Below are 25577 nucleotides of genomic sequence, written 5' to 3'. Positions count from 1 at the left end.
TATTATGCCGGTCTCGTGTTGAACTGAACTGAACAACAACTTGTCAAAGAAGTATTCATAAGCAAATATATGTTATTTATTTCCCTTTGAGATTAGAGTATTCATCCAACATTCACACTATCTGCAGGTAACAACAGCGTTTAGATCTGAAAAAGTGACAATTTGCAAACTCTGCTTGAATAAAATTGTTCCAGAGCAGCCACCTGGTCACGCTGCCTGTCTGCAGACATGTCTGCCTTCATTGTTCTCCTGAAATAATTATTGACTGCTTATCTCGAAATGAAACATAATCAGCAAGTTAATCAGACTCCTGCGTGTAGGTCGACTGCTGCCAAATGTTGAGGGAGATTTGGCTAAATTCAAGTTAATCATTTTTATTGATTTAATACCCTAAGAAAAACAACAAGAAACTACTCAATTTTCGAATCAGATTACTGTTTTATCTGCACTGCTAGTTTTTTTTATCAGGCTTCGGCACATAAAGTCAGAATTGAGTATAAACATATTTTATAGAACCAAATGAAACTAAGAAAGTGCCCATCATGATGCAATATCAAGCGTCAGGGACATCATTAGGAAAAAAAAGTTAGAAGGTTGCCTGAAAATCTGAACTCACAACCTCTTCTGGAGCAGAAAGGAAAGGAAGTTATTCCAGAAAGGACATTTTACCATCAACCCTGAACTTAAGGCTTTATGAACAAGAGCTGCTAGTTCTCCAATATCTGGTATCAGTCTCCTCTGTTAGTTAACCTTGAGTTGAGCTGGACTGTCAAAAAAGAAAATCCCTGTCCATATGAATGCAGGATCATCCATGTAAGTGGCACAAAATACACAATATGAATCTGAAGGCATTTTAGATGGTTCATTTACTTTTGGAAATCATTTTTTATAATGCCCCTTTAGTCAATCTCACAAAAAAGGTTATGTTTTTATTATCTTTTAATGTTTTTATTTTATCTATTTAATCAGCTAATGTATCAGACGTTGTCCCATTCAACAGCATTCATTATAGAGCCAAAATGAAAAAGACCAAAATGATGGGGACCAGAACCAACACCCTTCAGACCCATGAGGACCTGCCTCTCAGCATCAATAAAAGGTGAAACATTATGGATTGAATTACACGTGCTCTGAGCCTGCAGCCTCTCAGGATACCAGCACGCATGTACATAATGTAGGCTGAATATGATTGCTGTTAATAAATACATCTCTGAATAATGTATCAGGCCTTGGTGTTGCCCACGTGTAGGACAGACTCAGCAGTTGCCTTTCCAACATGTTTTGCATCCTCAGAGCTGTACAAATAACTCCTAAAGGCATAAAAACAAACAAACAGCAATAGCCAAGGTTTGCATAGATGTAGGACAGCTCTGTGAGTTGAAATATTTGAAATGTCATGCTGTAGAATGATTTCTATACAGTAGTACAGTTTTGATCAAAGAAAGAATAGCACTCTCTAAATATATGGGAGAAAGATAAAATCAGTGTGTGGTCTAATACCCCTCTTACTATGTAAAGCATGGAGATTGTTTGTGAATCTATATCTATATTTCAATCTACAAAAGGAAATGCTTTTGTGTGACAGTGACCAAGCTGCAGCCATGGTGAACCTGCACTTCAGGTCCAGACACAACAAAAACTGAACTAAACTTACCTCATACCACGCTGGGTTTAGAGGGTATGTTGCCATGGTGATTAACATAATCCCAAAATCAGGTAAGTGATAAAACCTGCTCCCTGGAACACCCCCAGGCCAGATGTGTGGAATTTGTTTAGCTGATCTGCTTAGGATTTTAACTTTAAAAATGTTCATGAAAGCATACACTGATTTTTGAACAATTTGTCATTAAATCATGAGAAATAATTCTCAAATTTTCGAATTTTATTTATATAGCGTCTAATACAACAAAAGTTGTCTCTAGGCGCTTTCCAGAGACCCAGAACATGACCCCCGAGCAGTTATTACATAAACAATGGCAGGTAAAAACTCCCCTAGTGGGAGAAAAGCCTTAAGTCAAACAGTGGCAAGGAAAAACTCCCCTTTAGGAGGGGGGACCCTCCTGCCGAAGGCCATACTGGGGTGGTCGGGGACGTCAGCAAGCACACAGCAGGCAGGTGGAAGCAGCAGCGGGATGACCAGAGGGGGGGTGACCGCAGGCCAGCACGCAGCTCCTGAAGCTCCGGCCTGCAAACCTGCACAAAAGAGAAAAAAAGGGGGCCAGCACAAGAAACTACAGGAACGATGGACAAAAATGATGGCTATGAGATACTTATAATAAATAAAAATGGAAAAGGAGAAAAGAAGAAGAGAGGAGAAGAGAAGAAGGGTGAGAGATCATGTCGGTGCCCCCCTGCAGCATAGGCCTATAGCAGCATATCTACCACGAAGCTATGTTTGAGACTAACTATTATAGTCTTAGAGTCTACTGACTCTAACACACTAGAGTTTACACCAACTAGAGGTTTACTAAACACTAACTATAGGCTTTACTAAACAGAAAGGTTTTAAGTTTGGTTTTAAAGGTGGAGGTGGTGTCAGCCTCCTTAACCCAGATTGGAAGTTGGTTCCATAATACTGGTGCCTGATAGCAGAACGCCCGCCCTCCAAATCTACATTTGGATACTCTAGGAACTACGAGTAAACCTGCACTCTGAGAACGGAGAGCTCTGCCATGAACATAAGATGAACACACTTAAGGCACTATCAGGTCTTGCAAATATTGCGGAGCTAAGCCGTTTTGGGCTTTATACACAAGTAATAAAATTTTAAATTGGATTCTGAATTTTACAGGTAGCCAATGGAGCGACGCTAACACTGGAGAGACGTGGTCTCTCCTGCTGATTCCTGTCAGCATTCACGCTGCTGCATTTTGGATCAGCTGGAGCCTATTCAGCAAATTACTTGGACATCCTGCTAATAACACATTACAGTAATCTAGTCTAGAAGAGACAAACGCATGAACTAGTTTTTCTGCATCACTCTGCGAGAGGATTTTCCTAATCTTTGCAATATTAGGAATAATGCTATTTTACAAACCTGATAAATATATGGTTGAAATGACAAATCCTGATCGAAAACAACACCAAGGTTTCTCACAGTTGCACTGGAAGCCATCGCAACACCATCTAATCCCTTCCTAAAATGCTCTGGACCAAGAATGATAACCTCTGTTTTATCTGAATTTAGAAGCAAAAAATTTCCGGACATCCAGTCCTTGATGTCCCTAAGACATGCCTGAAGTTTAGCTAACGGTTCTGTTTCATCTGGCTTCATAGACAAATAGAGCTGCGTATCATCAGCATAACAATGAAAGTGTATGCCGTGATTCTGGATTATAATTCCCAATGGCTGCATGTATAAACTGAACAAGATTGGCCCTAGCACTGAACCCTGCGGAACACCATAACAAACTGGAATCTGTCATATGATTTAAACCAACGTAGAACTGTCCCTTTGCAGACCCTGTGCAGTAAAATGCCATGATCTACAGTGTTGTTGATGTGACTCATCTTGATAAACGACTATCTTGTTTTAACTACATCCTGGTATTAACATATACTCTGCTGAGATCTCTTGCTGCATTGCTCTGGGAAAACCAAAATGTGTCTCATACCCCTTTCACACCAAGCTGGTTCCAGGGCTGGTGCTAGTGCTGGTGCTAGAGCCGGTTCGCGGTTGGTTCTAAGTAAGAACCGTTTGCTTTTACACAAGCTGGTGCTGGCCAGAGAGCCACGTCATCACGTTACTGTATACGTCACCACCACTCCCCCTCGTTTTCACCCTGATCAGGGTTTTTTTTTTTAAATAAGAAATGTCCGCCATGTTTTTTTTTTTTATTCAGTCCGCAAATGACGACGAAAAGCATTCTGGGAAATTTTTCTGGCCCTAGTTCAGCTAGGGTGCATCTGAAAACCCTCGCTCTGAAGGGTTAGATTGATGCCCCCTAACACTCGTTTTCCCCTCTCCCCCTAGGTGAAAAGAGGAATTGGGAAACCACTACCCTCACGGGAACGCGTAAAATTTAGGGGTAGGGCTGAAAAGTAGGGGTAGTGAGTGTATTGAGACTGGGCCAAAGTGACATCGACGCATAGCTTGCATCACTCCTCACCTGAACCTAGTGTTGTAAAATATTTTGGTCATATCATATAAGGGGGGAAAAATAAACCCCAAATATAATCCTGGGGCCTCATTTATAAAAGAGTGTGTAGGATCCATACTAAAAGTGCACGTAAACATCTGAAGTGAAATTAGAACAGAAATCACATACAAAAAAAAGAACAGAAATCACTACGTTATTCTACCATATTCAAAGCAAAGAAATGGCTACACACACACACACACACACACACACACACACACACACACACACACACACACACACACACACACACACACACACACAATTAAAACAGCTTTTGGCTCTCGGCTTCCTGATATGGTGTGACGTATGTGCAAACGTAACTACGCAGTCGCTTAGGTACCCTAACGTAAACCACGCAGTGACGTAGCAAGCAAAATTTAGGGGTAGTGCTGAAAAGTAGGGTTAGTGGGTGTATTGGGACAGGGCCCTGGGAAGATTACAAGGGCCCTAAAATTTGTGGCTTAATTTTTAGGGGTAATGGTAGTGAGTAGGGTAGGGGGTGTATTGGGATTGGCACAGTGAGTTTACATGTTTCACACTTTTCTTGTTTATGTTGCTTTCACATCCTTCAGTGATGCGATGCTAGGATTAGCATTAATCAAAAACATTAACGTCTAAGCTCACTGATACCCCTTTTACACCAAGCTGGTTCCAGGGCTGGTTCTGGGCTAGATAAGAGCCAGACTTAGCACCAGTTCTTTGGTTTTACACAGCCTAAGCACCGGCTCCTGGCTCTCAAAACTGGTGCTACGCCAGCCCCCTTTGAGCTGCTGGGCCAGCTCAAAGAACCAGTGCGCCGTTTTTAAACAATAGAGCGTTGAAGACGGCGGTTAAGTTAGCAGACTCTTTTATTATTACATCCATTTATTTAATAATGGATGTAAAACAGAAGCATCAGTGGTCTACGGTACAATCCATCAACAGTAACGTCGGAGCCCGCACGGAGCGGCAGCCTCGTCCGAGCCCGCGGGGGAGCGTTCCAGCCTTGGGACGCTTGGACGCGAGGCTGCCGCTGCATCGGCGGGTTCCCGGCCGGCGGGGACGCGTCCCAGCCCGCTCCCAGCCCGCTCCCAGCCAGCGGTTCTGGTTCCGCGTACATCGACGCAGAGCCTACGGCGTAGGCTCTGCGTCGATGTACGCGGCGACGCAGAGCCTACGGCGTAGGTTACGTTACCTATGGCGTAGGCTCTGCGTCGATGTACGCGGCGACGCACGCCCTACGCCGTAATTTCTTAACAGCCGTAGCTACAACTGACAGATTTCATCTATTAAACCAACATTTATCTTCCTAAATGATTTATTTCATCCAGCGTAATTCTCAACAAAGCAGCAGTCTTCTCCCCCGGGAAGACGGCACAGGTTGAGCCGGCTGAGGAGCTGCTGTGCCCCGGGGCTGCCGGCTCTCGAGTCAAATTTCTTAACAGGCGTTATTTGGATAAACTGAGCCCAGGTAGGGGATCTTAACGGTTACTTTTAAGCCTGAAAAAATATTAAAACTTAATAAAGTGGCATATAAACAGCACTACAGCTGAAATTAAAACAGCTTTTGGCTCTCGGCTTCCTGATATGGTGTGACGTATGTGCAATCGTAACTACGCAGTCGCTTAGGTACCCTAACGTAAACCACGCAGTGACGTAGCAAGCAAAATTTAGGGATAGTGCTGAAAAGTAGGGGTAGTGGGTGTATTGGGACAGGGCCCTGGGAAGATTACAAGGGCCCTAAAATTTGTGGCTTAATTTTTAGGGGTAATGGTAGTGAGTAGGGCTAGTGGTAGAAAGTAGGGGGTGTATTGGGATTGGCCCTTAGTATCACTTTTAAAATATTAGTAAATAAATTATAAACCCCAGCAAAAATGTAAAATCATCATTTTGGAGTATGTTTATGGAACTGTTTTAATTTAATAAAGCAAAACAAATCCCAAAGATGAAACAAAAATATTAGCTGCTTAATATTCTGGCTTTTTAAAACAGTAAAGAATACATCAGAAAAATTAATTTGTTGTACTAATGGAATTTTTTTCCCCGAGATGAATGAAAAATAGTTTATCAGTTATGAAGAAAAAATATGCAATCACTGTTTGTAATTAAATCTTTCAATTTCAAAAATCTTTCCAACTCAAAGTTTTAGTTGTTCACAGTCGGTTTAGATGGATAATAAACAAGTTTGGCCAAAGCAACATGTCTTGAAAACTGCGCTCCACTAAAGGAGTGAGAAACAAATATACAGAAACAGTAGTCAATGTTTGTGACTGAAATACAAGAAATCAGCTGAAGAGATATACTGTAGCATAAAGAAACTTCTAACAGTGAGGCATAATTTACACCTAAATGGAATAAAACAAGCTTCCATTGATCTATATTTTGGAGTTAAATCAGCCTTGGGTCTATCATCAGATGGTAATGAGTGTTAACTGTTGTTAGGGATATAAATGTCATGGCTTGATGCAGTTTTTTTGTGTGAGAACTGAATATATCGCTACAACATAATGGATTTAGCATTAGCCCTGGGGGCAAGTCGCCATGTCAGAATAGATTGGTATTCGACAAAAATCAAAAAATGTCATTCCACTTAAGTGATGATGTGGGGAAGGGTCCCTCCAGATGAACCAAGGTAATATAAACTTTCTGACTGTAACATGGCTATACTTGCCCTCTGGGCTAACCCTAAATGTTTTATTCTGAATTTTTTTTTAAATTCTTTTCTAACTTAAAACAGCATTGATTCACATCATTTTAGACAGTTTACACTAATTACTATTATAGACTAAGGGTTTAACTGTGGAATTTAACTAAGGGATATTCTTTTAAAAAGAAGTGGTTGGATAATTGGATGAAAGGGATATTCAGTGATGAATTGCACATCTGGATTTGACAAATCTAGATTTGTGATTCTTAAGAAATCTAGATGCAGTAATGTATACAAATAACTAAAGCTACAAACGATTAATTGGTAAGCCAATTTTATTTAGATAATATGCCATAGTGTGGTTGAAAATCGGAATGGTGATATGACATGTGATCATAAAATAATAAATACATCAGTGTACATCAGAGGGAAGGAGACAGACAGACAGACAGACAGACAGACAGACAGACAGACAGACAGACAGACAGACAGACAGACAGACAGACAGACAGACAGACAGAAATGTATTATTTTCCTCATGGCCAAATCGTTTTTATTGAAAAATTCACAACTCCCAGCAACGATTTTCATAATGGTAATGACTGATAAAAAAAAAAAAATAATAATAATTTATTACATTTTTATTGTTTTATGTATTTTATGATTACCATTATTTTTGATATACAGTATATATTTTTTTGTAGTATTGTTTGGTAATTTGAGGGAACTGTCAGAACTGGATGTGCATGCTTGATGTTCTTTCAGCTCTTTTATGCACCAGTTTTTTCTCGTTTCCTTCCCACATCATAACGCACGCAGCACTCCTTGTAAATTAGCATCTAGATTGGCATCTTGGGCAGTAACGTTCCATCTGACTGGTCAAATATATTACTGACATTTAGATTTGTATCAAATGCACTCGTAAAATAATGGACCACCATTTATTGCAATTTTTTTTTTTGGTTTGCCATTTGCTATTGATTTATGCAATAATACATTTTTTATATATATTATGCTGTTTTAGTTAGCTTCAGCCTGCACCTTAGGGTATGTAGCTGTTACTGCTGTTGCCGTGTGCTGTGGATTTGCCCCCCCCTTGAGTGTGTGTATGGTATGCATGTGTGTGTGACAGTTTGCAGGTTGCCCTGCAGCTGGACCTGATTTCTGCATGCAGTCCACCTAAACTGGATAAGGCTGATTGCTGCGGGGAGGAGTCATCGCCAAATCCACCAATCAGGAGGAGGCAGTTCTGGATTATAAAGCGCCAGCAGACCAGAACTCAGGAGGTAGAGGAGCATTAAGGAACCTGAACCTGCTCCTGTGCTTGATGGACATTGTAGTGGCTTGTATTGGATTGATTGCCTCCGCAAAGGAAATTATGTTGGTTATTGTTTAATTGTTTAGCTGTAGGCTACTTGTTTTGTTCTTATTTGCCTTGTTACAACTTTACTTTTGTAAATAAATAACTTTCAACTACGCAAATCTATCGGGTATGTTTTTCCCCAAGCTGGTAGTAACAGTAGCCAGTTAACAGGGAGGCACATTTTAATCTTAAAAATGTTTTTGATAAATATTGAGCAAATTTAAATTAACAATATTTGTGGATCATTTGTTACTTTTTCATGTGCTTTATATCATCAGATGGAGAGGAAAGAGGATGAGCAACCCTATGCAGATGATACTCAAATGTATGTGGCTCTCTCCCCAAAGGGCTCTGGTCCATTAGATTCACTCTGTCCCGAACATGCTTGCAGTATGTGACTAGCTGGATGCAATCAAACTTCCTTCGACTGAATCAAGACAGGAGAGTGAATTGTATCTGGTAACAAGATAGAAAGAAAAGTTGCTTCTTGAGTCCAGATGGCTCAAGATAAAAATCCAGCTTAGAAATCTTGAAGTTTTAATGGACTCAGACCTAAGGTTCAGTAGCTACATCAAGGCTGTCACTAAAGTGTTTTATCACCTCAAACAAATATCAAGAGCCAGAGATCTGATGCCCAGAGCTGACTTTGAGAAGTTCATCCATCCCTTCAACTCCAGCAGACTTGACTACTGTGACACTCTTCTGTCACCAGAGTTCTAACCAGGAAAAGTGAAGACATTACTCTTGTCTTGAGATCCTCATTCTGCCTAACAGTTCCCTACAGAATAAACTTTAAAGAGTTGGTGTTAACTAGTGGTGGGGAAAAAAATTGATATTACAATATATTGTTGCGCTCTGTCAAAATAATCGATAAACTGATGGCAAATATCGATATTTTATTACAACACACATAATGGATTTATGCGGTTGTCACCGCACTATTGTTCATGCACTTTAAGTTGTCCAGCTGTACAGTGTTTACATTTACAAGCCTAGGAGGCAGTGAGGCACTATACAAATGCACTTTCTTTGTACATTGTATGAAGTTTTGGCATTGAATAAATGCATAACTACAGATGTTTTCCTTTTTATTGGTATTTTTTAGGGATGTCCCGATACCATTTTTTTCACACTGAGTACGAGTACGAGTATTTTATTGTACCGATCCGATACTTCTACCACAAAAATAACTAGGCTAAAAATGCAATGAATTAGAAGACAGGTTTTATTTGGAAGAGAAATTCAATTTTAAACAAAACTCAGCCGGCTGGGCTTTCCTCTGCGCTTTAGTCTCATCGCAGGTACATCAACTCAGCATGTGCGGTGCTTCACCTGAAGCCGTCCGTGTGAAACAACATAAACAATCAAATATAATTTAAAAAACAGGCTAAATGAAATGATGTTACACACTCTTGTACAGTACATGGCAGTATGCACCTTACAGTTGGTTGCGATCCGCCAATAAAACAGAGAAGAAGAAGAAGAACATAAACAATCCCACTCTTACAGTCTGGTTAGCGGCTAACCGGCGTGGTGCGTGGTGTTGGGAGGAGAGTGGTGCCCGTGGGTGAGACTGGCAGTGCCGTTTTAGGCAAGATAGTGACAATTAATGCAGCGGGATGTTAGCAGTGTGGACATATTTCAAAATAAGGGACGACGACAGAAGCAAGGCAGACTGCGGGCTGTCGGCGCGGCTAACGAGGCTAACCGGCTAATGCGGCTAACGCGGCTAACCAGAATGTAACAATGGGATTGTTTATGTTGTACTGTGAGTTACGTGGAGTGTTTAATAAAGTTCCCTGTGAGTAAGGGTAATACTCAACCGTCCAGTTTGTATAATTAAGGAAGATAGAATTTACTGAAACATGGAATAGCTGGCTACAGCCACAGAGCAGCAGCAGCTCTGTGGCTGCTGCTCAGCCAGGCTGCACACTCACCTGGGGAGCCGCGGGGCGGCTCAACATCTCCCCCTAGCAGTTCTAACCAGTAGCTACGACAACAATGAAGTATCGGTGCGTGGTATCAGAGAATTTTTGCAAGTACGAGTATGAGAGCAGTATCGGCCCCGATACCAGTATCGGTATCGGGGCATCCCTAGTATTTTTTCTTTTTCAGTCACATAGATCGTGATATATCATTGATGAAATTTCTTACAATATATCAGTTAACAATACATCTGCTGATGCACAAACTTGGACACATCATCAGTGTTGTATCCTGGACTCACTGGGTGTTTCGGGTCTTGCAACAGACACCCTCATCCAGGCGACCTGGCCGAGGTGATCAAGTCTCGGCCTGTGTCCAAGTGGCATGCTACACCTGGCTCCTGGTACAGCTGTTGTTGTCACCGTGAGGTCATCCTTGAAGGCTCTGATGGGAGGTTGCCTCACTCCAGAGGGGACCTTTGCATTCTGGTTCAGCTGCCTTGACCGGCATATTCATTGCCAGCGCAAAGAGGCTTACTGAGATTGTGCACCCAGTGATTATGCCAACTTCCAGCTGGTGCCAGTCAAATGTCATCTCGCCAGAGGAGACTCTCAAGCTGAACTTGCTGTAGTAGTCCAGGATGAGGTGTTTCACCTTCTGGGGAACATGGTGTTTCTCCAGTGCCACTTCAACCAGCTTGTGGGGTATCGAGCCATAGGCGATGGTGAGATCCAGCCATTGCACCGCCAGATCCCCTCTACCTTCTCTCACCTCCCTGATGAGTTGGGTTACTTCACCTGTGTGTTCCAGTCAACCAGGAACTCCTGGTATTCCTCCCTTCTGCACTGACGTGTCGATGTACTTATTGCTCAACAGGAAGTTGGAGAGTCTCTTGGCTACGATGCTGAAGAAGATTTTGCTCTCCACACTGAGCAAGGAGATGACACAAAACTGGTCGATGTTCTCAGACTTCTCGTCTTTTGGTATGTACACTCCGTCAGCATGCCTCCATGACTGGGCGATCTTCCCTCTCCTCCAGATCACCTTCAGAGCCCTCCAAAGCCGATGTCGTAGCTTTGGGCAGTTCTCTTCTTCTCTGGAGCTGGTGCTGAGCTTGACCGTGCTCTCCGCACCACTTCCTCCACTTCACTAAGGCAGGACTCTTTGAGGTTGAACTCCAATATAGGCTCTGGTGGCATTGTCAGTGCATCGCATGGCCCAGCAGCTGTTTTCTGATAGGGTCACTGTATGTGGCCTTGAGGTGGTCATTGATGGCATCCTTGGAGCAGGTAAGGCGGCCAAACCTCTTTTGACCAAGAAGCTGCTTGGTCAACTTGAAGGGATTGGCCAGGAAAGCGGTTCTCTTCCTGGCCCTCTCTTTCTGCCTCCTCCTGTGGAACTCCGCCCTCTGCAGGGTCAAGAGTTGCTTCCTTAGAGTTGCTCTCAGATCCGCTAGGCCAGCTCTCTCAACTTCCCCTGCTGTCTTGCACTGCCCCTTTAGCAGCTTAAGCTCTTCCCTGAAACTCTGGATTCCCCTCGCTCTGTGGTTTGGAGCATAGGCCAATGGCGTGGGCTTGGGTGCCTCTGTTCCAAAGCGCTCAGCTGCGATGTTAACTATGAGGGTGGTCATCGTTTCAAGCCGACGGTCCACGTCCCCTTTGGCTGTCACTTCCAGGATCCGATCTACATCCTCATCCAACTGCTGCCACTTGGTTCTCTTTGAGGATTGGGGCCACTGGATCCTTGGTCTGGCCGAAGGCGTAGAGCCAGTTGTAATGGTTGGAGCTTGCTGTTATTGGAGGCTCTGTGGGTTGTTGGGAGATGATGCTGTTGTTTCTTGGGGGCTTAGGGTGGCATGTGAATTGTTAGCAGCGGGTACAGGCGACACTAGGAGGCTCTGTGGGTTGCCTCTGGGCCTGGCTCATCCTGCGTCTGACCAGAAGTGACTTCTGTGCGTTGTGCCGACATTGCCGCTGACAAACATTTCATTCTGCCTTGATGTATTCTTAAACCCTTCTGATTTTTGCAGGTTTTACCGCAGATGCATTGAACTGTCATTGTCGTTATTCCATTGTCCTGGGTCGTCGTTCTTAAATCCGTCCTGTTGGGGTTCTCATCATCCCCCCCTCTCGGGCACCCCTGGGTGTATTTTTCCATTGTCGTGTCTGTAGCTTGCTTTGGGTTCTTCCTCTCAGAAGAAGTGGCTTGGGCTGCCAACCCTCCCCACCCCGGTTTACCGTCTCTACGGCCGTCCTCTGTCTTTCCAGATGTCACCACCCTTTTCGTGGTCGTCACCCAGTCTATTCCTGGTCGTCACTGGTGCTCCCAGAGGTTTCAGTTAACAATACATCTGCTGATGCACAAACTTGGACACATCATCAGTGTTGTATCCTGGACTCACTGGGTGTTCCGGGTCTTGCAACAGAGACCCTCATCCAGGCGACCCGGCCGAGGTGATCAAGTCTTGGCCTGTGTCCAAGTGGCATGCTACACCCACTACAACCACTGCTCTCCCCTTTTTTTATCGAATATCGTAGATATCATGTATCGTGATATTATTGTTATCGTGGGCCACATATCGCCACAGTATTGAATCGTGAGTTACTCGTATCGTCGCACCCCTAGTGTTAACAACTCAATAGACAATGTAAAACGAGAATACATTTCTGTCCCTATAGTAGAATAAAGATCAAGTAGGGGGCTGAGTCAGCTGGTGGAACCGAGAGTTAGACCCAAACAGGGTGAAAATCCAATTCAACTAAGCTGCAACAGATGGAATAAGCTTCATATTGATATTAAATGTGCTTCAACTCTAAACAGTTAAACTGAAAACTCTGCTGCTTTCCAATGACTTTGTTTGATCTAATTTATTGCACTGTTCTTACTTATCTATTCTAAGCTCTTTTGTATTCTTTTGTCTGCCTACATCTTTTTTTTAAAAATGTTATTATATATTTAGTTTGCATTCTTACATTTTTTTGTCATCTTTCTTTAATCTCAATGTCTCTGAAAAACACCTTAGTTGCCTTTACATATAAAATGTGCAACACAAATAAAATTGCCTTGCCTTTGTATCGGCCAGAAGAACTATGGTTCCACATTTACAGATGACTGCCCCATGACAAGGCTCCTTCCTGCAAAGCTGATCTGTCAACTGCTGGAACCTGATTAATGAACAACACTGTTTTACTGTACATCGCGAAGACCATGCCTCAAGGAATTCAAGCTGTTTTGTGGTTCAGCCTTTGACAACCCTCAAGGTTGGTTATTCCTGTTTTGTTTCTTTTGTTTAAATCAAAAAACTTTATTTACTTACTTATAATTGCCTAACATCAGACACCATGCATCAAAGTATTAGCAGGAGTACCATGCATTACTACAACCTGGTAGCCAGCAGTCGCTGATGTGGCAAATGTAACATTGTCTAACAAAGTCATCTTGTACAACAGCTTTTGATGTCTGCTGAATGTAAGATGACTGAGAATGGTAGTTCACACCAATAGAGTCTTGTACTAGTGGAGAGGAATAAACACGGTGACATGTTTTTAAGCGCCGTTAAGTGTCAAATCATATAGATATAAAAATGTCAGATTTTTATATCTTTTTTGAAAAAACAGCATTATAACTTGCTATTCCACCCTGCTCTTAGTGCAATCACTCATCACACACGAATCCCGCTGTGATAAAACACCAGCTGTAACGTGTGTGACAAGTGATTTGTACCCATTTGCGGGTCAGTCCCATGTTTTATGTCGCTTCTACTGGCTTATTAGTACCTTCATTATTAGACCAAGTATTTCCATTATTTCCTGATGGGTTGATTTTTCCATTGTAAGAACTTTAGCGTTTCCATGACGCTTGTAGATCATTGACAGAAGTACAGACTGTCTGTTGTTTCTGTTCTAACCCTGAGGTTATCTTTCTTTACAAATCATCCAGCTCATTTTTCGTCTCAGTCTCATCTTTTCACGTTTGTCATCATCCTCGCCTGCCCACACTTTCCTTTCTCTTCACTTCTCCGCTCTCCTTGAGATTTGTGGTTCAGCTAGGTATGAAGTGGGAGGGGGGCGTTACATTTCACCTTGCAGTCTTTTCAAAAGCGCCTATTCATACAGGCTGAGAGCACAGATGTTCCTGAAAGCTGAATGATGATTTTATTCAAAAGAGGAGAAAAGAGAGAAACTGTCGGTAGAAATTGGTTGTCATGAATTGTAATGGCATTCGAGCAAGGTAAAAGCTGTTGAAAAGAAATGTTATTTTACTTTGCCATCTTGAATGGTTTCTTGTGCATATATGTGTGTGTAGGTGTATTGCCAGCGGATATTTGACTTTAAGTATATTTGTCAAAAAACAGCCAGTGTACCAGGTTTCCTTTAGGTGCAAGCATCTTTTTCCTGTTGGCTTTATATATGCTATTAGCTGCTACGGGGGTTTGATGAACAATCTCTTAATCAGAGCCTAATTGTTTAGCATGATCCTGAGTGACCCGCTTAAGGGAACCCCCCCTCCCTTGATTAATGATGTGTGTTAACAAACACAGAGGGAGTCTCCCAAAACCTTGTTTTACTCTTGTTAATTAAAGCCAGCATCTGAGGCTGGGATATACAATAAAATGTCAAGGGATATATATATTAAAGTTTGCATTTATTTAAGTTTAGAAGGTTTTTCTTTTATCTTTGTAACATTTAAAATCTCATGTTCTTTTAAAAAGAAAAACAAAGTGCCTTAGTCAAGGGCAGCTTTTTGTTTCTGGTTGGGAGTTTGTTGGGCAGAAATATGCATAACCTTCATAAAAGCCCACACACAGAAAAGAAATTGTAACTCTCGTGCAAGTCCACGTGTAAAAATGTTTGCTCAAAACTTCTAATAGATATCTGCCCATGCCTTAAATATTTCAAGGCTGTGGTGGTCTTCAATGTCAGCAAAGAATGAATGATTTTATTTATTTATTTTTGCATTATACATTTTAAAATGTGTGGTACTTCTAGAAAAAGTCATGTTATATTAGTTGATATTAACAGGACTCCCTGGGTTTATACTGTGAGCCTTCTTTCTAAAACCATTTAGGACGTGTTCTTTCTTGTCTTTTATTCTTCCCCTGATGCTTGTATTGTCATGATGTGTCCACTGAGAAGGAAGGCCTCTCGGGATGAATGTAACCACAAGCTGAGGCGTAATCTGTAAAATGGGTAAGGTCTCTCTCACACACCTTTACGCACACGGGTCAGACTCAGGTCCTCCAAGCGGCAGCAAAGGAGCCACAAGTGTAGAAGATGAAAAGACCAAGACCTGAATTTTATCTGAATATTATCTTTGTTTAATTGATCTAAAATGCCCTTTTCATGCATGTTGAATACTTCTAAACTGAAACATCAATTGATCAGTCTTAGCTGTTGCCGAGGTCCTTGCCTAAGGATGTTTGCACACCTTTATACCTCCTCAACATACCTCCTAGACTCCGTTTTCCTCTCATTACTTCGGTCATGGACAATAGCAGATGGTGCAGCTGCTGGTTTAATTGTCTTTATTACTGAGGCATCTGCTTTCTGCTTTTTTAATCCAGAACGCTTGGCATCATCCAGCCAGTCAAGGCCATGTTTGTGTAATTAGGAAAGGAATAAAAACAAAGAAACAGTTTTTCTGTCAGACCAGTAATGCCACTTCTGTAAATCAGCGTGTTACAGTGTGCTGTGTTGATGTTTACGCCCCGATATGAAAACACAAAGGAAATGGTGTTGAACATTTTTGCGTGGGCATTTGTGGATCTTGCCATCTGCCTCACATGTGTTTGTTTTTGCCTAAATGAGAGATGGATCAGAAATCCCCCATGGCTCTGTTCACTTACTTATTTTATTATAGTCTTCTTTTTTTTTTCTTCAGCTGCCTGGATGTGTTGCACCAAGACAAAGCTACGGGAAACAACAGCAGATGTTTGGCTCTGACAACCACTTCGTCTTGGATCTGCAACAGCAAAGCAGCTGAGGGAAAATGTCATCCTCACATCATCCCTGACAGCCCTGCATAAATGAATAATGTCTTTTCTTTGACTCAGGCTAGAAAAAGAATGTGAAGCAAACTAACCCTCTTACCTTGAACCCTTTTCAGCAAAGAAGTCCTGCATCACAACATGTGATAAGACTGAGGCAGAGTTACATACTGACATCCTTTAGAAATAAAAGGTTTTTCTTGTGGCAAATGGTTCAGGGTAATGAAATGATTCACCCCAGCAACTCAGTACGTGCTCCTCTGCAATGAGATGAAATGGGGTTCATCTGTAAGAGGAAGGGGGTGGGAAATTATTGGAGGATTGGTTGGCTGTGTTCGGCTTTTCTAAAGTCGTGTCAGGAAGGAAGCAGGCCTTTGGAAATACATCGTTGTCACCATTATGCTTAATAATTTGAATGACATGTCAGTGCATGACTCAAAGGCACTTGTACGGGGGCTGGCGGGGTTATTAGAAATGACTCCCCCAATGATGCGTGTCACTGAAGCAGCAAATTAACACGAAGAGATGAAGGCATGTTAAAAGCAGCAGAGAAAGGGAGGGAAATGCTGAGGGGGAGATGTGAAGAGGAACGGGGATAGATGCGGAGAGAGATGTTGCTATTTTCACTCTCTTTGTGAGTTGAGATGCTCTGGTTGTGGTGTTCCAGCTCCTGCTCTCTTAAAGCTTTTCTCGAACACCAGGTGCTTCTATTGTGATAAATGATTCTCAACTGAGCCCAACAATGGCGGAAGCACCGAGACATATCCCTCATCAAGTACTTCCCCTCCACAAACTGCACAATGAGCACACTGAATTGTGCTGGCGGATATGAGTCTTGCCGCTACGCTACAAGACTGAAGGCTATTTTTTTTTTGCTTTCAGTTTACTATGTTACTCTTATGGGAGCTGACAGTCCCCTGAAAAACACAACTGGAGGATTTTTCTGCCTGTTTACTGGCCAGCTTCTTGTCCAGCATCTATACTTGTCTCTCTTCTCATCCTCTCTTGGTGTGCCTCTCTTCTGCCTCTCTTCGCTCATCTCCTGCAGATTCCTTTGTTTCCCCATCTCCTGTCTCTGACAGATGAGGGTTGATGCATGTACAGTGCCTTCACCTTTTACCGCCCAGTAATTTATGCTGTCATGGGTTTTATTTGCTTTGAATGGCCAGGCTTGCCTGTGTGTATGCAGAGCACTATCTTGACGTGTCAACACGTTCCTTGTTTGTGTTCAGAGTGAGATTGTAGCTGGTTATTGATGGGCGTTTGCTGCCACAGGCATGCGGTACAAAGTGGGAAGAACCAACCTTTTTTTTTCTTTTTCTCTTTTAACCTCACCAAATACCTGAATGAATGTATATTCACTCATCACTTTGTTACGTATACCAGATGTGCCTGATGACATGGCCAGTGTGTGTATATTAAACAAACACACCATAGTGAGCTCAGAAAGGTTTTCCTGATGGGAACTTTCAACTATCATGAGTAGATTCTCAACAAAAAAAAGAGACACTGGCTTGTTGAAGATCACTGAGCTAAAACTAATTCAGTCTAATGGCCCCTTTTAGACACAACATAACAACGCTCCTTTGCTCTGAAAATCATTATATCCAATGTGATGCTCTGGCTTCGCCTGCACTGAGCAAAGTGCAGACTTGCCGTGGGTGAACTTGCATCCAGACAGCGGGGAGAAATCAGCTTAGCTGACTACAGGCAGAATGGAGAAAAAGCAGACTCAGTTTGCTGTCTGACTTCCTTAAATTATGATACAAGCTTATATTTGGCACTTTAGAGAACAAAAAGTAACATCTTGGAAAGTCGTTTTCATGTTTCTTCTGTATATGTGCAATAGATACGTTGGTAAAATACAAAAAAAAAATGTTGCAGATTACAATAAAGGCTCAAAAGGTGTAAAATTAAAAAGCTTAGATTTTCTCGTACTCATTTAAAAAAGTATGCTTATGGTTTATATTGTTTAACTGCCAGGAGTGCTCAAACAATGTTCAAAGCTCCAAAAACATTACATTTTACCTTTGCACAGTACAAAATGCCTACATCTGGGACTATATGAAAGTGGGACAAATATAATATTGCAAGAATACAAAAAAAAAGAAATCCATATAACCAGGAGGGATGACGTGGACAGTGATGATACAGCACCTCAGAAAAAACTATTTTCAGCTGCATCAAACTGTTGTCCATGCGACCAACCACTTTTCTACTTTGCTGCCATACATGGTTTGTTGGGTTAAATATTACTAAAGACACACTTCTGTCTATGAATAAAAAAAACAGAGTTAGGCTTTTAACAACACTTTTGATTCATTATGGGGCATTTAGATATATCCATTTAACTTTCTTGGCCTATTACAAATAATTACTTTTTAAACAAAATTAATTAATTCACTTTCTTTCAAACGCATATATGCACGCGTACACCCAGGTCTGACCTGGTGATTCCCTTTCTGTCTTATTCTGTATTTTCTTTCTGTGAACTAAGCTATAATTAATTGCATTTGTTTCAAACTGAAAACAACATTTATATTTTATCCATAAACTACTGTATATCAGGCTACGGGGCCTTATTTCTTTCTTTATTTCTCTTGAAATCCAAAACACTGAAACAAGTCTTCTGGGTTCTTGAATAGGAGCATGACATCCTTGCATTTGTCATGATTTGTTGTGATATAAATGAAGCTGAAAGATACAACAGCAGGTCCACTTGGGAGGTGCCTCCTTTTCTGTACCGTGTATTATTAATTAAATACCACTTTTTTGAAATTTCATGTCTCGACTGCATAATATGACTAATTATAGAGTGCAATGAATTTCCTAATTGTATTTCGAAAGAGTACATTTTTGTTCATAAACCAGTGAAATATAAGAGGTTGCTGGCTTCTAACTTTTATTTCAATTCATTTTTTTTCAATTTAATTTTATTTATATAGCGTCTACTACAACAGAAATTGCCTCTAGGTGCTTTCCAGAGACCCAGAACATGACCCACAAGCAATTATTACATAATCATAACATAAACACTGGCAGGTAAACAACTCCCCTAGTGGGAGAAAAACCTTAAGCCAAACAGTGGCAAGGAAAAACTCTTAGGATGGAAGAAACCTTGAGCAGGACTTGGCTCATAACCTCCTGCTGAAGGCCAGCTGGGCAGATCAGGGGAAGACAGATAAGACAGAGATAATGAAAAACAGAGAAAGGAGAGACACAGACACCATGGCTAACTGGTGCACTACAGGGATGACTATATAAGCAGACCATCTAGCTAAGGAACTGGAGTTGCAGATAAATCTGAGTATACATGCGTGAGAAGACAATTGATTATTGAGTGAGGTGCGTTTGAATCCGCGATGCTAGGTAGCGTAGCGCCCCACGCACTTTTGCGTTGGCGTTCTTCCAATTAGTAAACAAGCACAAAGGACAACAACAACATGCCAAAATATGGACGCTAAAGATGCAGCAGCTCCGTAAATTTTGTACATACTAAGCCTGATCATGTTGCAGATAAGATGCACGCAAAGGCTCCCTCTTCTTCTTCCGTCACTGTGTTGTTATTCTGTTGTTATTCCCGCTCCGGCAGCTCGTCACTTCCGGAAGGGGGAGTCCTGGGCAGGCAGTAGCTCGGCTAATCGTGGGTTGCATATACATGCCAGAATAACTTGAATTAGGACACATTATCTGGCACTGAAAGCTCGATCTCAAAAGCTTCAGTTCGACTAAAACCTGGCTAAGGTGAATACATGGCTATTAAAAATTAGTCAGATTAAGGCAACAAAACTACTTTTTCTGCTAATGCAATTTTATTTATATAGTGTCTATTATAACAGAAAATGTCTCTAGGCGCTTTCCAGAGACCCAGAACATGATGACCGGATGATGCTTTTTGAAGTGCTGTTTTGTTGCCTATGTCATGCGTTTACTAAAATTGTTTTCCTATGATCTTTTCACTGACTTTTCTTTGTTACATAAAAGTTTGTCATTAAAAATCAAAAGTGTTTTTCGAGCCAATGGAAGTAGCTGACACACAGACACACACATCTACATGCAGATTTGACAACTACTGAACGCGCACACCAGATGATCCAGCCCCACTGCCAGACTTCACAGCTAAATGTTGTCGTACAAATGTCACTTTGGCCTTTTCACTGACATATTTCGCAGGAACTTGAATGATCTAATGTGACTTCAGAAGACGACAAACATTTCTGTTTTTTCATAAGGGAGTTACATTAGGTCCAGGTTGTGTTCTGCTCACAATGAGACCTAAAACAGACTTCCACTGAGTGTCGACAGACTTTACAGCCGACTGCATTTTACATGATACATATTTCCCACTCAGCTGCGTGCCTCCACTTCAGCTGGAATAATAAGCCATGTGGCTTCCTTCTGCTTCCATGGTCACAGACAAACTTTACAACAGACAGAGATTTGTTCACCGATGGATGTTGCACCCGTCTGTTTGGGGAAAACGATCCACTTTTACCGGCAGACACTGCTGTGTTGTGGATTCTTTGCTACTGCTGAGAAATCTCAGAGGGGAGGGATGTGACAGAACTGTGAAATGCAGATAAAGTAAAAAATCAATTTTCATTCTTTAACATTTCAATAAACGATCAGTTCAAATTAATCGATAAAATCAAGAAGGCAACACCCAGTTGACAGCCTGGTCTGTCAGCGGCTACTTTCTTTGGCTACTGGGGTATTAAGTTAAAGGGAAGAATTGTAAAGATCCTACGTGTTTCACTTCTGATTTTAGATTTGAGATGCTCTATTTCGACTGGTAGCAGAAAAATAATCGTACTGACAGCACACACTCCTATTATTTGGGAAACTGACTGCATGGCTATAAGCTTCAAATCGGGCCATGGTCCCATTATGTTGGGAATGGTAAACTAGTCTCAAACCTAGACGTGAAATCCAGTCTGCAGGCAACCTGAGTGACTCTGGGTGTAAATCGAGGTGTGGACCAACTAAAAGGGGTTCTGATTGTTTTGGTCATTCAGATTCTATTAGTGAATTATGTCTGTATCAGCCTCTGTTATCGATTTAGATCAGGGAACTCCCATCTCTAATATTGTCTCAATATGGATATGTGTATTGGTTTTAGATGACAATTTCTGCTTGTGCAACTAATCTAAAGTTGCGTTGATATGCTTTGTCAATGAGTCCAAAATTAATTCTAAGCATTAGAATAATTGATTAATCGCCTAAGTCATTAATCAAGCTAAGAGGATACATCCTAGCTGTTTTTGGTTCTTCAGGTGTCAAGGCATGTTTCATTATTGAATGTGTTTGTAGTAAATGTGCTCAATAATTTTATCATTCCACTTTGAGCTGGTGGAAAATGTGATGTGATGTGATTTATCATCAGTGAAAAGCAATACACAATGACAATAACTGCATCTCATTTTCCCTGGAATTAGATCGGCGGTACGTCCCTACGCTGCCGCTGCTGTATCTGTGACAGAGCTGAAATTGATCCTCAATATTAGCGCGTCTACATGTCATGTTTCTAAAGCCGTCAACTTTCACACACCTACTTGTTTTTCCAAGTAAAAGCTTCGCACATCTGTCCTCATTTTCCATCTACAATAGTCCTGTACAGTATTATTACAACAAGCATACTGGCCAGGATTCTGCACGAGGGAATTAACTCCATTTATCAGAAGGAGGCATCCAGAGCTTGCTGATGTATCCAATTTCTTGTTTTGGGTCACATAGCATGGATTTGCCTGCTTTACTGAACCCCCAGATGTTAATTACTCAAGCTGAAGATCTCGTTACAGCTTTGTGTTTCTTGCTTATGCACTTATCACATTATCAAGTTTGTTGGTATCATGCGATTTTAGGTAAATGGAATCAAAAACCTGAGTTTCTTTTCCCAGAAGGCAGCAATGCAATCCAGATTTTTGTGGTTGGTTTGGCAAAAGAATCTAACAGCAATTTCAGATGAAATAGTTTTGAAACAGTTGAGTGATGAAAATTATTTGGATAACATTTTCATTTTCTTTTGTTAATCACCTATTGGAAGCAGCCAGCGCTGCGGTCACAGCAGACTGTCAGCTTCACATACTATTTCCCACCTTTGGGTTGATTACTGCACCTGTGTTAACATTCAACCATAAACATGTGTGCATGTATGTAATAAAGCTTTTCTGAAAATGCCAGCAGGAGCATTGTTTTAATCGCTTTGCAAATATTGCTTCAGAGGAATAAAAATCGCATCACGCTTAGATCCAATTTGTGCTACACTCACCAATTACTTTCACGGTCCACTTCCCGTCTAATACAGAAAGGCCAGATTATCCGCTGGATGTCTGGGTGCTGCACACCCTAATTACAAACACAAATTGGAAAAACGCAACTTGTGACAAAAATTCTTCCGTGTGATTTGTCGTCTTCGCAAGAAAAATATTTATACTAATTTACTTCAGCGCAGTATCCTCAAGGAGATAACCGGTCTATGAGGGGGAAAGCTTGCTTATGTAAAATGTGAAGGGTTTTTGATCTTTTCATTGGTCTGGAAATCAGATAAAGCTGCAGCTTGGATGTACTGTGTCTAATTGGGTTGATGTATAATTAATCCAAACTGTAGTACCAGCGTAGCTCATTACATGACTGATTAAGAGGATCTACTGAGGGGGAGGAAAAAAAATAACTGAACATCAGGTTATCAAATTCAGTGGAAGTGCTTTAAAAAGACTAAAAGCTTCATGAAAAACTACATTGATAATACTATAACCCAGCCTTAACTGACTACTAGGCTTTACTTGAATCTTGGTTTATTTTATGTTGCTCACTGCAGTTTCACTGTTTCTGTTGGCTGCACACATCATGCCTGGGCTCACAAAGGATGCGTGAGGGAAGCGGGGAAGGCATGACCAGTGGTAGTGTAACTGAGGAGCGAACCAGCAGAACTGACTACAACGATAATGCATGTGAACTTTGAGTCACGTTCATTGGGTACTTTGTGTTTAATGCTGATGACAGCTGAGGGGCATGTCCACCCTAAAGAAGCCTCAAATGTGACACAGTGAACTCATTAGAAAAGATGAGCACATTAAAAGTTTATAAGGCAACCAGTCTTCACCTCAAATCATGCAAAGACATGCAATTATCCAAGACATTAAATGAAATAAGTTCTTAGAGGTGAAAGAGTTGAATCTAAGACAACCTGATGTCACAAAAATTGTGAAATGCCCACGACCTTTCACCACTATTTTCCGTGGTACCAACACAGAAATTGGTATAATTCCGTGTGAACACCACGGATATTGTACCATGCAAAGTCAATTGGATCCATTGTCGTGATATATACACGGATTTTTGTGAGATCAGGTTGATTTAAAGGAGCATGAGGCTCCTTTTAAAAATGAGACTCTATAGCGCCACCCCTCACCACGACGGCCGTCGGGGGTACTGCAGCCAACAGCGAAGCCGGCACGGGAGAACGGGGAGAATGCGCATGCAGCGTCAATTGACGTCACATCCGCAGGACAGCGCGGGAAACTCGGCCCCAGCACTGCAGCACATTTTGCAGCACACAGCCGGAGAGATACACTAGAGGGCTCATTCTTTTTGGTTTGGTACGCTTCATCTGACCTAATTACTAGAAAACTTAAAACGTTTACGAATTTTTTTCATAAATCCTGCCTCAATCCTGCCTCAAGCTCCTTTAAGTACATAAAACCTTCAAAAAGGCAATTTTTAACCTGTTAACCCCTAGGGATTTTGGAAATGAATTTGCCTAAACAGGCCTATTGAAATTAAATCAACAATACCTTGGTCTCAATGGATAGCTAAAACCTCACAGCATACATTTCCAATGTCAGAAAAATTGTTAATGTTCACATGCCTGAGCAAATTGTGATAAACCAGTGAAAACCAGTGACATTTTTATCCTCGTCTATTTTTTTTTAGTTTGCACAGTGGAAGACACCATGATAGCAATGCATAGGCTATATGCACAAATACACCACTGCCTGGATTCAGCAACTCCTTGACTACAACTGTACCAAGTTACATGAGAATAGCTTAAAGCACATATATTTTATAAAGGTTTTAGTAGTACCAGGGGGACTCTCTATTTGGGCCCTTGGATACCTATACTGAGCCAAAATTTGCCAAATTTGGTTCTTCTACCCTTTTTGAAGGGAATATGGCTATAAAAAACTTTGATGATTTTGAAGATACATGATTTCGTAAATGTAAAATCTCAATCCAAAAATCACTGTGCTCTGTGCGGGTCTGTCTGTGGGTGTGTTCTCTGCGCTGTGCAACTGTGCGTCACGGAGCCAAGATGGCTGCCGCGGTCCAGAGTTTGCACTCGAGGATAGAGGCCTGATGGATGAAGTCTCGTTCAAGGGTAATATCTCGTTTGAAAGCTTGCGACATGTAGAATGTCAACAAAGTTTGTAAAATCCCAAAAGCCACGAGGAGTCAACAAAATGGCCACGACCGGCAGGATATGAAATGACGGCGCATGAAGCAGTTTCACTAAAATGAAGGATTAAAGGGAAAGTTCGTTTTTTTACAACCTGGACCTTATTTCTGGCATTTTTTATGATTGTATACTCACCCAGAGGTGTTTGGTGTCATTTGGAGTCCTTCGGAAGATATTAGGAGTTTTTTGCGAGCCGCTTCTCCATATAACGGTAGCGCATGAGGGCACCGCGGGACACAGACGATGCAGCGTCTAAATAACACATGATTGCCGCGAAACTCTTCATTTCTTTTATGAATCACTAGATCTGCTTCCAGGACCTGTTGTCTTCATCCGGGGTTGTCTGTGTAACAAATTAATCAGTTTGTAAACAAGACCTCTGAACTCATGACGTCATCTCTGTGCGCGCACTCTGTCCTCCGTTCAGTTAGCTCTTCAGCCGTATACTCTGGCTCAAAACGGTAAGGACGTCCATCATATTCAAAGTCGTCGTCCACAACCTCAGAATTTGACAAATATTCAGACATGTTTGAAATAACTAACAGTAAACTAACAGTAGCGTGAGGTTTCTGTACACAGAGCTGTGTCTGGGATGCGCGCACAGAGATGACGTCATGAGTTCAGAGGTCTTGTTTACAAACTGATTTATTTAATACACAGACAGCCCCGGATGAAGACAACAGGTCCTGGAAGCAGATCTAGTGATTCATAAAAGAAATGAAGAGTTTCGCGGCAATCATGTGTTATTTAGACGCTGCATCGTCTGTGTCCCGCGGTGCCCTCATGCGCTACCGTTATATGGAGAAGCGGCTCGCAAAAAACTCCTAATATCTTCCGAAGGACTCCAAATGACACCAAACACCTCTGGGTGAGTATACAATCATAAAAAATGCCAGAAATAAGGTCCAGGTTGTAAAAAACCGAACTTTCCCTTTAAGTTCGAATTTCGGTCAAAGAATGGTGTGGATAGACTGAAAATGACGACGAAACGGTAAGGAAATAAAATATACTGCTTTTGGTGGGAATAGTTTGGGGATTTTCTGACGTACATGTAGTTTGTGATGAACATGCAATCTGAT

At 41.6% G+C, this 25577-nt stretch overlaps 1 pseudogene; it reads right to left on the bottom strand.

The window, feature by feature from the left end:
- Positions 1–10486: 10486 nt before the first annotated feature.
- On the bottom strand, positions 10487–11687 carry LOC133442556 (uncharacterized; annotated as a pseudogene).
- Between the last annotated feature and the right edge of the window lie 13890 nt (positions 11688–25577).

Source organism: Cololabis saira, chromosome 4 (assembly GCF_033807715.1).
Source record: "Cololabis saira isolate AMF1-May2022 chromosome 4, fColSai1.1, whole genome shotgun sequence".
In the NCBI taxonomy this organism is placed as follows: Eukaryota; Metazoa; Chordata; class Actinopteri; order Beloniformes; family Belonidae; genus Cololabis; species Cololabis saira.
This window is presented reverse-complemented; position numbering and strand designations above follow the sequence as displayed.